Source organism: Molossus molossus, unplaced genomic scaffold (genome assembly GCF_014108415.1).
Source record: "Molossus molossus isolate mMolMol1 unplaced genomic scaffold, mMolMol1.p scaffold_m16_p_6, whole genome shotgun sequence".
Classification (NCBI taxonomy): domain Eukaryota; kingdom Metazoa; phylum Chordata; class Mammalia; order Chiroptera; family Molossidae; genus Molossus; species Molossus molossus.
This window is the reverse complement of record NW_023425399.1, coordinates 37,911,007-37,923,289: the sequence shown is the minus strand read 5'-3', so window position 1 is coordinate 37,923,289 and position 12,283 is coordinate 37,911,007. Positions and strand designations below refer to the sequence as shown.

General features: G+C 37.8%; 1 protein-coding gene across 1 annotated transcript in view; it reads right to left on the bottom strand.

Annotated features, from left to right (window-relative positions):
- Window positions 1-12,283, bottom strand: part of MACROD2 (mono-ADP ribosylhydrolase 2) — a 2,341,201-nt gene that overhangs the window by 1,593,096 nt on the left and 735,822 nt on the right. The gene's annotated exons all lie outside the window — the stretch shown is intronic.

Here is a 12,283-nt window from a genome sequence, read left to right as displayed (position 1 = left end):
TTAGTAATGAACAAAAAGAATTTAGAAAGTAAAACTGCACTGCCTAACAGCAAAAAAAAAACAAAACAAAAAAAAAACCAAAAAAGACAATACTATATGCAATAAAGTGCCTTAATTACATCTTGAAATCATAATCTATATTTTAGAACTAGGAACCCAGAACAATGATTACCAATAATTTAATGATAAGACTAAATGTGACACACAGAATCAAACTAAATACCGTGATATAGAGAATCTGAGAAACATTTCAGTAATTGATAAATGACTATATATTGTATGGTCTTTTTAAATAATTTATTTGGAAAATAATTTCAAATTTTTAGAGAAATTATAAAGCCAGTGTAAAGCCTACATATCCTTCATTAAGATTCTGCAATTGTTAATATTTTACCATATTTGTCACTATATATATATATATATCATAACATATATACTTATTATACATATGGCCCCATTTTATATGTATATATACACATTTTATATATTATAAATATAAAATATATCAAATAGTATATACAAATACATTTTGAGAAAAAGATGCAGGCCCGATGCCCAGTCATTCCTAAATGTCCAAGTCTGTATTTCCCCAAAGCAAGAGCACTGCACCCATAACCACTGTGTAACCCTCTAAGTAGGAAATTGACGTTGGTACAACCCTACCATCCTATTAAAATTTTTTTTAACATTTTAATTTTTTGTCCTTTATTGATTTTAAAGAGAAAGGAAGTGAGAAGGAGAGAGAGATGGAAATATCAATGAGAGAGAAAATCGATTGGCCGCCTCCTGCATGCCCCCCACTGGGGATCAGGCCCACAACCTGGGCATGTGTCCTCACCAGGAATCGAACTGGCAACCTCTTGGTGCATGGGTCGATGCTCAACCACTGAGCCACACTGGGCAGCTTATACTATTCAAATTTTGTCAATGGTCCCAGCAATATTCCTTTTTACTTCCTGGGTCAGAATTCAACTCGGTATAAGTATAATTAAAGGCAGTTTGGAACTGAATGACTTATAAAAGAGGGTTTCTTATTACAATAATTATTCTTCACAATTGTTTACTTTTTAAATATTATTTGTAAACTTCTTTGTCACAGATTTAGCACCCTCCCATCATGACACCACTGACCAGTAACACTAGACCTTTCTGTATTACTTGGAAATAAAATACTAAAACCTAGAAAAGAAGGAAAATATGTTTTGAAGAGATTTAAATTATCAAATGGCTTTTGTTGCTTGAATCAATGCATCTGTTAAAGAATATGTGAATCATTTAAATTTATATTGTATCCTGGTTTCTGAAGAAAATATATGTTAAAAATGTGTACTGAAAGTTGTGTTCCCAACCTAAACTGGGTATTCCATAGATGTGCCTAACTTTTGGAAAATATCTGCTGAAACATTTTAAAGCACTTATGAAGGAGAATAAACATAAACTTCTATGTGAGAAGCATGGAAACTCGGAGGTCTTTCAAGCTATTACTTACAGTTTGATCATAAGCCATCATCTAGAAAGACTTTTGCAACAAGTTTTTTATTTATTTTGATAAAGTAATATGGACTTTTCTCTAGAAACACGTAGGCTCAACTACCTAGCAGGGATCTCTGTCTCATCAGTAACAAAGTATGACATCTAACTGTGGCAAACTCACTTAAGCCTGGATGCAATTCTAGACGAGTCGGAGGGCAAGAGGTTAAGCCATGGCCGTATTTATCAATATGCTTTTAAACCAATGAGTGGATCAAGTAACATACAGAGTGAATGGGAATTAAATGTAATTAAAATCACTGTCTCCACAGACAGGTCAGGTTATAACCTTCATTGTCTCTAACCAAACCCCCTCCTCTCACATGCCTCTAAGAATCATAAATAAAAGAACCCAAGATTTTTGAAAGTTATTTTTAGGATGTTATAGTTAGTTTGTTTTTAAGATTTTGAGATAAAAACACAAAGCAAAGGTATATAGGAGAAGGTTATTGAAAGACACACACCAAAATAAAAGGCTGAAATCATGATGGCATATTACTTTTCTTCATCTTACTTTGATTTATTTTAAGAAGCTTTGATGTTGGCAAATTTGTCAAAAACGAATACAGTTTCAAAAGGGAGAGCAGCATATTTCAGTCTCTCAGCATATTGGTACCTACCAGACCCTTTTCCCATTCGTGTTTATAGAGAACTTTCTGGGATTATAACCTGGATGAGTGAGGTGGAGGGTGAAGAAAAAAAACGAAAAATTCTACAGTATCATTAGTGATTTGCTAATCCATAAAGAGTCGGCATACTTTCCACTAAGTTCTAGCACAACGAGAACTGCACTATAATAGGAACAAAGCAATGGTCTGGGGCTTGCTGAGTGAAAGTCACCTCAGGAGACCTGGAAGAGAATGTTTGCACTGGTAGCTAACAAGGCCCGGCATTAGTACATCACTACGGGTCATAAAGAGGGAAAGGTGAATGTAGACTAATGAATCACTAGGTCAACTAGCATTCTTCTAAAAAGTTCATCTATTTTCATATGTATATGAAAATGCAGCACAGAAAAGAAAAAGTACAGAATTATCCATCCTGCCATAACCAAGATAACTTCTCTTAGTATGTGGGATTCTTCTCTGATGTTTTTCAAGCATTTTTCCCAAGTGTGAAACCCGTCAGGATTCTAATCATGCTACACATTTTGAGAAGCACTGCTTTAAGATATTCCTAACATGTAGATATGAACAATCTAGGCCAAAGGTACCACACCTTTTTTAATAGAAAAATAAATAGTACTAGGTTTAGACAGAGAAATAAATCTATCAGTAGAATGGAGGCTCTACCCCTAGTTTTAAGAGAATATTTCCTCTGCCAAAAGAAAAAAATAAAATTAGGAAAAACAAACAAAATTTTTCTCTAATTTTTCCTCCACTCCTGGTTTTATTCCAGAAAGTATTAAGATGATTTAAGTTTCTGAGATCAAAGTATTTTTGCTAATAAACAATTTTAAGAGCTTCATATAATATGGTTTAACCTGATTTCTCCAAAGTAAGTGTAACTCAGAAGAAAAAAAACAATTAGAGCATGAACATGACCAGTCAGCAAAATTTTATTTATTTTTATTTATTGATTGATTTTAGAGAGAGAGGAAGGGAGAGGGAGAAAGAGATAGAAACATCGATGAGAGAGAACATCAATTGGCTGCCTCCTGCATGCCCCCCCCCGGGGATTGGGCCCACAACCTGGGGATGTGCCCTGACCTGGAATCAAACTGGTGACCTCTTGGTGCATGGGTCGATACTCAACCACTGAGCCACACGGGCCAGGCCCAGTCAGCAAAATTTTAAAGTAGGTAATTAGATATTACTAATTTAAAATAGTCTTGCAATAAGAATTTGAAATCTTAATCATCTTTTTCCCTCATCACCTGAGAAGTGACATTGTTTACTGAAGAAATAGTATACAAATTGAGAATTCCCTTTTAATAAGGTTAAACTGGAATGCAGATATTATAGTTCTGTTATTGCTATTATCAGGATTCACAGTCTTTTTTTAAAAGATGCCCATACTCTCTTGAAAGAGGAAAAAAATGAGGCCAATATTCTGAACCACATAGACATTTCAGAAGACATCTGCTTACCAAAACAAGTGTGACTTGGAAGTCAAAAGCAAGTTACTACAAGCCAATGGCCTTACTTATTGGCACAGCATCGTTCTCTCCTGGGTGGTCTGATAAAGACTGGTAATTCCTCAGAATTATCATGTTCTTCAACTAAATACCAGAAGGAAAATGAAAAATAACAACAAGAATAAGCCTCTCAAAGAGCCTTTCTATATTCTTCAACATCGTTTTATGTGTTTCTGTTTAAAGTTTTTCTAATACAGCTAAGCCTTTGTGATAATGATTTAATTATTTTTTATTCCTGCCCAGCCACACAGGTGGCATTTTCCAGACAGAGGAAACCCCAGGGATGTGTCATCTTCCCTCACAGTGTGAGCAGCTCTGCTGGTGCTTCTCTATGTGCAGCCCTGAAGGACTTCACTTTGCCAAATCCAAACAGAAACTATGTGTACCTCCAGCTGTTGCTGAGGTTTTTCATCTGATTTGATCTACTTGTCTAAAGTGGCTGCAACAAGTACCAAATAAGCCACAATTGCCAAGAGCAGAATATAAAATTAAAGGGCTTCAATTAATAAGTAATAACACACTTAGAGATGGATGCTAACTTGAATCATTAAATGAAACACTGTAACATTAAATTGTACATTTAATGATTTTGAATCAAAATATTTAAAATTATGTAAATATCACTTGGCACATAGGTTTTTAAATTCATAATGATAATGCACTGAAAAATGTAATATAAAACACAGAGGTATGAAAATAACCATATGGCAAGATCAGTATGTACTCTTCCTATTGTGAGAATGTGTGGATCCGTGTATGTATGTGTGAGAGTATGTTGTATTACATGCATGTTAAAACATAGTTCTTTCTTGATAAACTATGGTTTAGTCAATATGCATTCCCTATTCTGCCAGAGAAATATAAATAAACCAGCCCTCTGAGGAGGTCGTGAGGTTTATAATATAGTGGACATCAATGTACATCTTAAGTATTACTTACAGCCAAGAAAACAAACAAACTCAAGATAGCACAGAGAAAATAATTCCTCAAAATAGAGACATAGCAATTTTTAAGGTGAAAAGTTTGCAAGACTTTTCTGCAAGAGTAGTAGAAAAACTGAGTACAATATAACCCTCATACTAAGGACGGCCTCCCATCAGCCAGAACAGTTGCTGGACTCAAGCCAAATTCACTAGCTGGAATTTCCCCAGCAACAACTCTGAGCACGTCTATTTGTTTTTGTTTTTTTTTTAATCTTCACCAGAGGGCATTTTTCTATTTATCTTCAGATAGACTGAAAGGAAGGGAGAAAGAGAGAGAAACATCCATGTGAGACGGACACATCAACTGGTTGCCTCCCACATGACCCCTACCAGGGCCTAGACGAACCACAAATGAGGTATGTGCCCTTGGCCAGAACTGAACCCTCGACTCTTTGGTCCACGGGCCAAGGCTCTAACCACGGAGCCAAACCAGCTAGGGCTGAGCCACATATTTTAATCATAGTGCTAATAAAGGGCTACTGAATATATTATAATATGAATAGTTTTTTCTCAATAAACTATCGTTTGGGCAACATGCATTCCTTATTCTGTCAAGAAAATATAAATAAACCAGCTCATCTGAATCACGGGGGAAGTGTGTAAATGACCTAGGACACTTCTGCGGTGCCAGACAGAATGAACAGCTGTTACGCACAGTGTCATTCATTGTCTCTTAAACTTGGATGGAGAAGTCCAACTTGTGCTTTGAAAAGTGGTTCAATCCTGACCCTTTAAAATCAGAGTGAATGTAAGGAGATCATAATTTGGCCGAATGAAATTTTTTGCCATCCCAACTCTCTGGAGTCTGTTTCCTCCTCTGAACCATAAATACAGTAGACATAGGAGATCTCTGAAGTCACTTGTAGCTCCAATATGCCATGACCTCCATGATCTGACTACATCAGACACAAGGAAGGAGGACAAGAACGAGCCACTGTGGAAATGCACAAGAAACCTGGTAGAACACTAGATTAAAGCGAAATGGACTGCTCAGGGACAAGTAAGTTCGACTTTAGGCCATACCCCCTACTTCACTATGTGACTCTGGGAAAGCCTTGGAAACCCTCTGAGCTTTGATTTCCTCATTAATAGAAAGAGGCAGGTGACCCTAAAGCTCCCTCAACTCTGTCTCCAGGCAATTAGAATCAGCTCATGTATATTAAGCAACAGTGACACAGAAAATGAAAAGACATCATAAGCCTTTGGGACTTAGGACAGCCTCTGTTATTTCATAGAAAGCCAATTAATCATTATAACTAAAATGCTCAATGCAACCATTTTCAGTGAAAGCAAATCAATAGAGTTTAATTAGTTAATTATAGGGTTTAATTTCTACTTGATCATTATATATATATATATTTTTTTTGGTACGTGCCCCTAGTGGGAACCGAACCCAGGACTCTCTTGTCCACAGGCCAACGCTCCAACTGCTGAGCTGAACCGGCCAGGGCGATCATCATGTTTCTTTATCAACAATAATATGAAATAATATGAGATGCATTTACATATAGCCCTGAAGTTAACACATAGAAATGTGGCTTCATTAACAAGAAGAGATAAAGAAAAACAATATTAAAATATATGTGAAAAGGTAAACACAGACTCAAAGCAAAATTAAACAAAAAAAATGTTCTTTTAATTTAGTAATAATATTACTGGAATTTATAAAGAATGACATTTGAGCAGAGACAGGTAAATTTTAACACCCAAACCCACCCAAGTATAACTTTATCTTTACGTTATTCATCCCTAAAAATTATGTTTTCTTTTTTGTAATATGTTTTTATAGACTTCTTAGAGAGAGAGGAATGGAGAGAGAGATAGAAATATCGATATGAGAGAGAAACATCAATCAGCTGCCTCCTGCACATACCTACTAGGGATCGAGCTGGGGCATGTGCCCTGACCAGGAATCGAACCAGGACCTCTCAGTGCATGGGACCATGCTCAATCCACTGAGCCACACCGGTCAGGCTAAATACTTTTGTGTAAATAGATAAATATTAACAACTGAAGAGCCACAGAAGCAAAATACAGTCATGAACACACACAAGCACACAGTCAAAGCCACATACAACATCCACTTTGCTTTTCTCATAAGCATCACATTAGAGAGGTAATTTATGCATTTCTCACACTGCAATTCCACTGACAATGAGCTATAGTCCTTAAGAATAAAAAGGTAATTTTTAAGTGTTATAATAAATAGCCATTCTCAGTCGGTCTGAGAAGAAACACTGAAATAATCTATAGTCACCAATTGTGGATATTGCTGAGGGCAGCTATGGTCAGAGAAAATATTCAACACACTCTTATAATTAAAAAAAAAAAAAAAACACTGTGTATGAAAGAACGCAATCCATCCTAGTAATTGCTTTCTGTGAAATCTAACCCTTGGTCCAAATTAATGAGGTACAGGTGTGAATCTAATGCTTTCCATTTTGCCTAAGATGTTACTGTTGTTTTTTTCTGAGACACTTGGCCTCTAAAGGTATTATAGTTAATTTATCATAACATACTATCAATGTTCAGTGTTCACTAAAACGGGGAAATGCAGCGTTTGGTGAAATAGAAAGCTCTTGCTTTTCCACAGTGAAATCAGACACTAATACAACTTTTCTGAACTACGCATTAGAAATTCCACTTTTATTATTTTTTCAGATGAACTGGCAGGCTAAAATAGGTGTCAGAAATTTTTACTTTAAAAGGCAGAAAACTTAGTGCAGGCAAAGTCATCGCCCAAACTCACCTGCTGACTATGCTTCTGCTATTCAACTAGAATTTTCAAAAATGAAAATTTTTTTTTGAAACAACAAGAGAAAGGACAGAAAAAACAGCAAATGTGGCAGCCATAAAGTGGGTTTCAAAAAATAGCTCTTTGTTTTTTTACACAAGTAAATGACTTCTGGGATTAATAGCTATTATCGTTTATCATGTGCCAAACACTGTATTAAGTGCTTCTCACATAGCTTGAGTTTTCTCAGAAGTAGACCCCGAGACAGGGATTTGAGTGCAAGCAATTTGTTTGAAAGGAGATCCCTGGACAATGAGCAGGGGTGTGAGAAATGAGACAGGGAAAGAGCAGAAAGGCAGTGCTACCAAGCAATTAAGTTCTATGGACAACTGGAGCTCGATCCTGCCAGAAAATGCTAGAACATGCCTCAGAGATGCTCCAAGTAAGAGCCTGCCTTTTGTAGGTATTACTCTTGTAGACTTCCAGTATGCCTCGTGAATGAGCCGACCTTGATCCTTCTGGCAGAATAAGGGTGAGGTGCAGCCAGTGTTCCTTCCCATTAAGTAAGTCTCAGGTGTATAAACGAGGGCCCAGGAAATATAGGCAGGGCCCTAACAGTCGGCTACAATACCTTATGTCATTTTACTTCACAGTGACCTTACGATGTGAGTAATAGGACCCACAACTTACATAGATGCAAGCTGAGGCTCGGGGAGGTTAGGCTGCTTAACAAAGGCCATGCAGGATCAATAGGATGAGGCAGAGACTGGCCATCCTGGGTTGTCTGACTCCAAAGCTTAGTTGTGTCCATATTGCTACACTGTAATAGGAACATGGATGAATACAGGCTCCATTACAACATGTCAGGAAGCCCAAGTGTGTGAGAGACAGCCACATTACTAAAAGACTATGATTCTTTCCCAGCAGCGAAATAAATTGCTACTGAGACTGAGTGACATGAATGGAAGATCATATGCAACCATGAGGACCTTGCCAAGGACAAGCAAACAGACAAGAACCATCACCCTTAGTTATATATCTAGATAATCTGGTAGTCATTTTTTCCAAAAGGTCTCCAACTTTGGAATTCCTTCAGTGCGGTGGTTTGAATGAGCCCAGGTTCTTCTTACATGGCACACAAAACCCATGTGCTGAATTGTCAATTATTGATTTGTGGGAAACAACAGTGGTCATGGGGGAGTTTTTAACTTTCAAAGTTCTTGGCTAGTATTTTAAGTCACTGTTTTATTGTTAAATTCAGTGGTCAAATAATGGCAGAGTTTTCCCCAATATTAAAAAGGAGGAAAAATTAGATGAGAAAAATCTAATTTTAATGGAATAGAGGATATGTTTAAACAATAGCAAATTAATGACAATGTCCATGGTAGCTGTGCATGCTGCAGCTATTTCATAGTTTGAAAGAAGAAATATCATGTTGTTGTATGAGATAAAATATTATAACGTTACTTTCCACTGCAATTTTGAATGATGTAAAATTAATATTATAACCAGAACACTGAAAGTCACTACTTACAGGTGAAGGAGAGACATTTCTGAATGAGGATCCCCAACAGACAACTGTCTAAACTTTTATGAAAATAATTAAACCAAAGGCAGTAAAATAACATGTGAGGCAATCATGTTTCCCAAATATCGATGGGGTTACCCACCCTACGTGGGTATCTCTGTGTCCCTGCCATGGTCTCTGATCAGGTAGTTTTTCAGGTTTTTTAAACTGCAGCTGTTTATCATATGACCAGGCTTCTACCAGAACCTGCACTGGGATGTTTCATAACAGGAATGCATTGATAAACGTATAATTATTCTGTGAATAAACAAGAAATAGAACCTGCTAAAAAGAGGAAACACAGTCTCAGCCTGAGTTCCTCAGAAAGAATCACAGCATCAATACAGAAATCCAGGATGGGAATAGATGATCAGCTTTGATCACCAAAACTTAAAAATATATAGTCCAGTAAAAGGCATGATCACAGTCCTGTCCTCTCTTCCTCTTGCCTTTTCCTCTTTTCTTTTGGTCCTGTCCTTATATGCGTTGAGATTGGGGTGCAGTCATTACTAGTTCTGTAGAGGTACCAATTTCTTCTCTGTAAGTCTTTATAAACTAGTTCTCTCAGCATGCTGACTCCTTTCCTGTGCTATTTTCTCTTAGGCACTTCAGCAAATCTTCCTAAAACAACACTGTCCTAAGTGGAATCTCCAGACCAGACATGTTTGGGAAATGCAGCTTATGCTGTCCCTTTCTTAGAGAATAATAGTGCACGCTGTTAAGTGATACTTTGGGGGGGAGGAGGGCGTGAGGGGCACTACTTAATGATACTTTAATATTTTTCAAACTTATCTGATTACTAAATCCTATGTAGGACATAACCCCTCTTAGCATCACACAGGCCTCATGCTCTGTGGAGTGGCATTAAAACTCATCTCTTTTGTTCTGCGCTGCCTTTGTTCCCCTGACCTCCCGCTTCCGCACTTTGTAGTTCTCAGATCTCAGCCTGGAAACAGTACGTCCACCTTCGCTAACCCTGTTGTTGGCTCTGAATGCTTCTCATAGACCAAAGGACGGGAGCTCATTTTCATTCTAGTGTTTCACTCAGAAATGCTTCTGGCATCTTGGTGCTTGATGTGAAGGTATATTAACAACTGACTTTTTGCACGGTGGGATGGGTTTATTTCTGTCCCTCAGAAATCTCATCGTCTGGTAGGGAAGCAGTATAAAAGGATGAAGAAACTAATCTCCATTGGAATTATGTGAACGGGGAAGAAGAGGTAGCTATTTGCTACCAGTCTACCTGGACAACTGAAAGATAGAAAAGGCAGTTCCATTTGATTTTTCTGCCCATAAGAAAACAGTAATTACTAAATTTGACAGTGGAACGCCAACTTTCCCATTGCTGAAACCCATTGATAACTATGCCATAAATTCTAATCTCCATTATCATTCTTTAAAAGTCCAAAGATCAAAAAAGGGGCAGGGGTGAGGAGACAATTACTAATGTTGTTTTTCCAGTTTAGGGTAAGGTAATAGATCAAGATAGTGGGATATCAACAATTTGACCTGGTGGAAATAGGAAGTCAATAATGACAGCCAGCTGTTTAACAGCTGGAAGACAGATCAGGGCATGTTTACATGAGATGTTTAGGCTTTTTTCATACTCAGACTCCTTAGTAAGTTACTGACACACTCAACTCATTCTTTTCCAAGTAGGGAGACTTGCTCACCAGAATACACTAGCAACCAGCATGGAAAGACACAGATTTTTGCATCTCAGCCATTCTAGCACTTAGAAAAAATCCACTGGGACTGATGAAAGGATGTACTACGTCTAAGCATTATAAAGAGGTGACAAACTTTCCCCTTCCACCTCTTGCCTTCACTCTGCATGTGTGGATTTGAATTTTCTGAGAAGCAAGTTATTGGCTCAACTTAAGACTTCAATGCACAAAGCCCTGCAAGAACAAGTGTGTATCTGTCTATGCATGCCCACTTGGATCCAGAGGCAAGAACTGAAGATATTCACCTTCTAGGCCAAGCCACACCCAGGCTGTCACTCAATAAGCACTAAGCCTCGGTGATGTGAGATTGGCGTTCTAACAAAAGCACAGTCCTGGCTAATGCCTCTGTACCCTAAACCCCACATCCTGTGTACCCAGAGCGAACCTTCAGGGCCTGTATACTTAGAGCTCATGCTATATGCTAGCCCCAGTATATGTGCCCAGCCCTGTGAGCAAGCTACATCCTCAAGTCTTTGTTGGCATTCCACTTCCTTGAGATTACTGTAGTTCTTCTCTGAAGCTTGACTCACTGGGCAAAAATCTTGTACACCCTTCCCAATCTCTGCAGTGGATGGATCTTATGTTCTCACCATGGCTGTGGTCATGGCTCAATCCAGGACCTTATTATAAGCAATAAAAATCTTCTTCCCCTCAAGACTTATATTGTTACTGTCCAGATAGCCCTGTCCATGAGAATAAACCTAGTAGAGAGGTCAGTGTTGATCTGTATCTGAGGAAATTCTGTCCCGTCACAGGGACCAGTTCCACTATCCCTGACCTCACTTATCTCTAAAATTCTCTCCTCCTACCAGACAGCCCATGTTTCCTGAGAAAGGTATGCTCGATTAGAACACACATTGCTATTCCTTTTATTTTTATCCATGCCCTAAGATGTAAACATTCTTTAATAGCATTGAGCAAGGAGCCAGAGCCTTAAGTATGGAGAACTTGAGTGTGTAGAGGAGTTTAAACCTCTGGAGTTCATACACACCCACAGGACTTCAGTTTCTGTTCACTATTCCCAAGAAAGTAAATTAATTTCTGGGGCCACCTCCTGAACCCATTGCAGTTAGCACTTTGAGGAGCAACTGTGAACTTTGATCTTTTTCTTTCTCTATCTTCAAGATGAGAGAGCTCAAATCCCCAGGAAAAGATTAATTGGCATAGGTTAAGCTTATCTTATTTAATAGAGATATTCTTGGTTGAATATGTAATGGTACAAACTACAAAATATTATACAGCTATTAAAAAGGTAAATTTGATCTTTACCAAGACTTCAGTGAATGTTCATCATATACTCTTTTTTCATTTTTATTTTATTTTTTTACATATAAAAGAGAGAGAGAGTGATCAATGTGAGAGATACATTGATCGGTTGCCTCTTGTACATGCCCAGATTGGGATCAAAACCGCAACCTAGGTGTATATCTCCACTGGGAATCCAACCCACAACTCTCCCATGCATGGCATGATGCTCCAACCAGCCAAGCCACACCAGCCAGGGCATTCATCATGTCCTCTGAAGTAAATTAAATACGTTACAGAGTAATATGTATAGTATAATTTTGTTTTTATAAAACAAAACAAAAACACCCTGTATGTGAG